At 41.8% G+C, this 6348-nt stretch overlaps 1 protein-coding gene across 7 annotated transcripts in view; it reads right to left on the minus strand.

Annotated features, from left to right (window-relative positions):
* Positions 1-6348, minus strand: part of CFAP299 (cilia and flagella associated protein 299) — a 572345-nt gene that overhangs the window by 276116 nt on the left and 289881 nt on the right. The gene's annotated exons all lie outside the window — the stretch shown is intronic.

Consider the following 6348-nt stretch of genomic DNA (forward strand, 5'->3'; position numbering starts at 1 on the left):
ATGATTGGGGCTATAGGCAAAAAGGAGGTTGCATTTTCTCTCTTCTTCCCAAGACAAAACTGCTAGCACTCTCGTCCTCCCATGCCCATACCACTTCTGACTTCACTCTCTTTACCGTCTCCAGGTTGTACTTGAACCCACAGTAGTCTAAAGTCAATGGTTCTACGGTCTCCTACCTATGCAAAAACTGGATAAGCCTTATCCAATTTCTATCATCACATCTAAAACTGGTAAAATAATAATTTAATCCTATAGTCTTGGCTCTTCTTAGCCAACAACTCCAGTAATGTGAAACCATGTATATCCACATTCTACAAAGCAGAATATACTAGAATGGAGTGAAACCTCCAAAAGGTTTTGGTACGTCTGCAGAGTAGCTCTATCTAGGCCAGGCTGGTATTACATTAGGTTGTTTTGGCAACCTGTATCTATCCATTTTATTAAAATTAAAGGCTTGAAGAAAAGCATCCTGCTCCTGCAATTTCAGGAATGTTTGATCTTTTGCCAAGAATAACACTGGCATGCACCTCTGCCTATGGTCTGCTGTATCCACCAGGAACCTAATCATAAAATGCAACTGTTCCGCATCATATGCCTTAACCTCAGAAGTGAACAAAACAGGAGATTCCTTAACTGCAAACTGCATCATCTCGAAGGGTATCCAGTCTCAACCAGGTCTTCAGTTTAACTCTGCATCCCTTCAGTTCAGCTGACAGCCTATCTTACTTCCTAGGAGAGCCCTTCCAGAACTTTCCTGCTCTTCTCCGTGTCCACCCCTGACCCTGCATTTCTCCCTTTCAGCAGTTGTGTGCTGGGAAGTTGCAGGCCGTCATGAGGAGCTCACTCGTATTCTTCACCTTTTGTAGATTCAGAGCTTTACCTGCACGTTCTTCCTTGTGCCCCGAGGCAGACGAGTACTTTTCCAGCATCCGCGGGAGTCTGATCGTGCACAAACCCCTAGGCCCTCGATACACCTCCATCCTCACCCTTGAGTGGGTTTATTCCACCTCCTCCAGGTTTTCTCTCTCAAGCTTCCTCATTTTTCCAGTATATACAACTTTCTCGGCCTCCCGATTAATTCTCTCCATCTAGAGCAAAATTCCGCCTCTCCATAAAGACAAAAAGGGAAAGGAAATCTTCCTCGGGGACTCTCAGTATCATTCATTCTCCTTCCTCTTAAAATGTTCACAAGGATAACTTAATTTTCTGCTACTCCAGCCACTAGCTTCTTAATTTGTCTTAATCGAGATTTATGAGGAAGTGGGCTAGATATTGTCAGCTGAAGATGGGCAAAGATAGGCATAGACACAGAGGAACGAAGGTGAGACAAGGTGTTTGGAGAGAAATGTATTTATCTTATTGGACGGTTGCAGGGAAAGAAAGGAGAAAGGGCTGGAAAAGTAGGTTATGAAAGAGTACAGAGGCCCCGAATGTTGTCATCTATGTAGCATATTCAGCAGTCTCACTGTAGTTATTTTTAAGCAAATGAACATTTCACAACCTCTAAAACTGCCAAAACATGAGCATACACATTAATTTCGGGGAAATAGGTAAGGGACCCAAGCTACTCTTCTCGGTCCCATGTCTCTGTCCTTTGCCACATCCTATCACTTATTTCTTATTATTACATTCTTCGGCCTGTATACCACATCTAATTATCCAAGTCCTTATCACATGATGGCAAGTCACAGCTGTCTTTGCCACTATCAGAACGGACACTGTCATGTATTTCACAAAATATATGACATACAGTGAAGAAAACTCTGAGTGTGTTTTTCTGGTTGAAAGAATGAGAAATAACTGTTCACACCACTTCCAGTATTTCTTAGGGGCCTCTTGAGGCGTGAGTCTTTCACAAGGTTGCTGTGACACTAACGGGGAGCTCAGAGAGCCAATAATCCAGCCTCAGGAACAGATCCGCTCTTCTAGGAATTAAACGTATGCAGTTGCCACCGTTCCTTTCGCGCTTTCTCAGAGTTAAGGTGTGTTTTTCCAGGTGCCTGCTGAAACAAAGTCCATGGGCTGTATATGCAGAACTGTCTACAGGAATTGATGTACTGATTTTTGACTTATTGATTCTTCTCTGCGCTCCAGCCACCGTTCCATATGCTTTGCATTTATGAACGTATTTAATTTTTAAAATGAGAAAAGTCGTTCAGAGAAGCTAAGGGTCCGAGATAAAAGGGAAGAGACAGGGTCTGCCCAGGCAAACCGTACCTGGTCCGCTATCTTTTCATCATATGATTGGGACCCGTCCTAAGGCACCGAAAGTCGCCACTTATATGGACAACCTTCCCTAAGCTTCAGTAAAAATAGTTTCCATAGACAACAGAGGCGAGGAGTGTTTTCACAAAAATATCACAACCTCAGGGGAAGTGACCTGAGAAAAGTGAAGTCCTATTTTCTCCCAATAACAAGCAAACGTGTGTGTGTCATTTCACCTGGTTTTCACATTAGATAATATTCTGTAATAACTAAAGAGAAATTTAACTATTTTTCTGGCCAAGATTATTCATGCACTGTTGATTACAAAAGGACAAATGCAGAGCAACAGGGAATCAGAAGCTTCTTGTAGAGAAGAGAAGGGCAGGGACCAGAAATAATTCTATAGATATTTCTAAGAACTTCTACAGATATTTTGCTTTTGTTTATAGTCGTAATTTCCCAAAGTTTAACATAGTCTCAGTTTTGGTGTTTAAAATATTCATCCTTGGTCACAAGAAAGGTGCGATTATTCTGTACCAGAAGGACTAAATACATGCTGATTATCCATATCGTTTCAATAACCTGACTGTACAATAGCTCGTTGTCTTTAAGGAGATTTTAGAAACTGGCATTTCCCAGGAGGTCATAGAGCACTAGTTACAGACGGCAGTAGATCCGCAGAGCCAGGTCCAGTCAAAGACAGTCTTCATTCAGAAAGATTTCAGTTTAATCAACACGAAAACTACAGATGCTAACTGGGGTGAACCTGAGGCAACCAAGACCTATTAACGTCTTTATTAAATAGACATGTGCCATGCTCGTGTTAAGGGGCAGGGATAATAGTCTCGCCTCGAGGCTCCCTAGGTCAGTCTAGGTCTTGGAAGGTAAAACGGACGGAAACGGGAAAAAGACAGCTGACTATACGTCAGGCTGGAGGTTGATCTAACTCTGAAGGATGCCATCAGCACGGATTATTCCCATAATATCTTTCCAGAAAGTTAAGCATTTTTTTCTTTCGTGATGTCAGTTTTTCCAAGGCTAGTCCTGAAATGCTCAATGAATCAGGATACAGACTCAGTTGGAATAGTTTCCAAGTTCATCTGATGAGGATTATTTGCTATATGAGACAATTAAGTCCCACTACCAATTAACTAGGATGAAATGCTCAAAAGAGAGGATAACTTAACTGAGACTTCATAGGTTTTTTAATATAAAATGTAAAATATGTTCAGAGATTTGTTTCTTACTTAGCAGACATTGTGAGGCAAAACAGCCAGGAAAAAAACATTCAGTAGAATTCCAGAATTCACCCAAATAGCAATAACTTTAAAAGGGACAAACAAAAGTAGTTATATGGTCTTATCTGAGTACAGTTTTCTAGAATGACCTAATATCCACCCAGACGTGCATGCAGATTACCCTGCTCTGATGCCAACATTTCAAACATTTGGTAAGATATTTATCTCCATTCCACTAAGAAACAGCTTGGTGCTGTGTCATAAAGCAGAAAAATAATTTACTTCTTCAGCATTTCCAAGAGGAATTTTCTATGCCATAAGTTTTTTGAATTGATAAATGTCTCTTTAACAGAAGGGAAGAATGGAATAAACCAAGTGTGGACTCATGAGATGTATGTAAAAAGAGTTGCTGAAAAATGAACATTCACAGGCACGGAAATACATGCTCTACACTGTGTCAAGTAACGGACAATAAAAGTATGTAATGAGAACTTCCTAACTTGCGATTAATTGGAGTAATTACAAAGGGCCGAGAAGATTTTTAAAAGGCCGTTATAATAATAAATCTCTTTATGCATCTCCTCAAGCATCGCTGTAGAGTTTTTCCATCCACCTCATTCTCCCACCTGTTTGGAAAGATGTGACCTGGCAGGGTGTCTAGCACCCAATATCATTCCTAACCGCATACAAACTGAATTCCAGCCTCATAGCATCGAATCTCCAGGGAATAAAATCTGGCCACATACAAAGAACACAAGCTGTTCCTTAACAAGATGGCAGGTATTTGGCACATGATTTGGGTTTTGTTTAAACAAGCTGATTAGCAGTATCACGTTGGCAAGTTCATTGTTTATAATCACTCTATTTCATTTGCCTATAAAAAGTAGAAGCACACATTCTGTTTTCTAAGCCTGGTATGAATCAGTAGGGATTTTTTCCTCTCTCTTGAGTAAATACTGCATAGCTAAAACAAGGGAGAAAGATAATTTCAGTACAAGGGATTTTAAAGCCCACCAACACTGCTGTAAGAAAAAGAAAGATTTCTGCTAACAATTACCGCATTAACCACATTCAGACCACTGTGGGAAGAAAAGAAACACATCAGTAAATCCCGCTGTGTTTCCTGCCTAAAATCAGTGTAGGGAAACAGACCCTCATCTAGGATTATGACTTTTAAACATGCCTTTCAAACCCATCTTGCCAAAGGAGTCTCAGCACTTTCTCAAGAGAACCAACAGCTTTAGGTATCTCTGAAAAACAGCATTGCGTTCATTAAGCTTGTTTGATGACTGGTGTTGGACAACTAAACGCGAGCGTTCAAAGATCTCTAATGCAGAGAACGTCATTTCTGTGCTCACAGGGCTGAGGCGCGACCAATCGGTTTTCCAGACCCTCATAGTCCTTTAACGCCCTCCTTCTGATCCAGCCCAAAGAGTCTCATGTCTTACCTGTGACCAGGTGATGCTCTTGACGCTTCCATTTTGTTCTGGGTTCTGACCCCTGCTACTGTTTTCAGGATCATTGTCTATTCTCCCTTTTATTCCGAGTATGGGAAGCAAAATGGTACAGGGCTTAGCGACAAGCACTTTGGGGCAGGCCGTTCTGGTCAAGGCTGTGACTCCAGCTCAGCCTCTCCAACCCCAAGCTTCCTCGTCCAACCCGCATCTTGCCCGGTGCTGAGTGTCCCACGAGATAATGCACGTCGGTGCTCGGAGCAGCGGCTGAGACACAAAACAAGTCTTTCAGGAGTACATGCTAATTTTTATCTTGGTTTTTATTAGGCATTTTCCTTTCCTTGCCCGCTTCTGGCTCTGTATAAACTTGGTCTATAAGTGTATTAGAACCATTCTATTTTTATTTAAAGTGTGTGACAATTTCATTTTTAAATTCTTTACTTAAAAATGCCTCCCTCTCTAGCTACTGCCATACCTATTTTCACAATTTCTTGAAAGACTATGTGGGGCATCCTATCACCACATTCACACCTTATTTGCTTCTGAACGCACTGGTTCCTGTTTAGTTCCCAAACCTTAGCACATTTTTCAGAAGGCAGTCTTACTTTCTCACATTCTTCTCGCCAGAATCCTTGCTAGAACTGCAGCCTCATCTTCTGGCTATACGTTGCTACCTGGATATGTGACCGGCTCTTCAGACTCAGTAGATCTGAATTACCTTCATTTGCAAATGCGTTTTGCCTCTTCTATTGCCCATTCCAATTACCGGCGCCTCTATCACACACTTGATAATATTAAAATAATAAGAAGATCCCAAATTGAGTGTAGGCTGTGTCCAAAACTGAAGTTCAGGCGCGTGTGATAACCTAGCAGTTCCTGAGCAGGGACTTAGGAACTTTCTTGGAGAATTTAAACCTAGGGACAACAAACAAACCAACCAACCCAAGAACTGGCCAGCAAAAAAAAAAAAAAAAAAAAAAAAAAAAAGGATAGGAGATGAGGAGTCAAGGTGAGTTTGCAAGATAACACCATGAGTTAAATCTTGTAAATACTGAATTTGAAGAGCCAGTGGCAATTCCTTATGGCAATGTACAGTGAACAAACTTGCACGAGTAACAACGCCTGGTTATCAGAGGGAAGGGGTTCTTTCTTTGTTTTGTTTTGTTTTCTCTCCCCTTTTCTTTCTAGGACCACACAGAATTCCCAGGCCAGCGGAATTCCCAGCCTGTGCCACAGCCACAGCCACAGCCATGAGGGATCCTTAACCCACTGAGGGAGGCCAGGGGTCGAACCTGCATTCTCGTGGATACGAGTCAGGTTCACAATCCGCTGACCCGCAGTGGGAACTGCCAGGAGTTATTTCAAAGACGGCCCACTGACCACTCTTCAGTGGTTCCCTGGAACACGACTACTGTAACCACTGAAGAAGCCATAAAACACCAGCAAACAGC

Source organism: Sus scrofa, chromosome 8, assembly GCF_054392235.1.
Source record: "Sus scrofa isolate SSC_HxYL_T2T_F1_AM1 chromosome 8, Sscrofa_HxYL_maternal_Yorkshire_Landrace_v2.0, whole genome shotgun sequence".
NCBI classification, from domain to species: Eukaryota; Metazoa; Chordata; class Mammalia; order Artiodactyla; family Suidae; genus Sus; species Sus scrofa.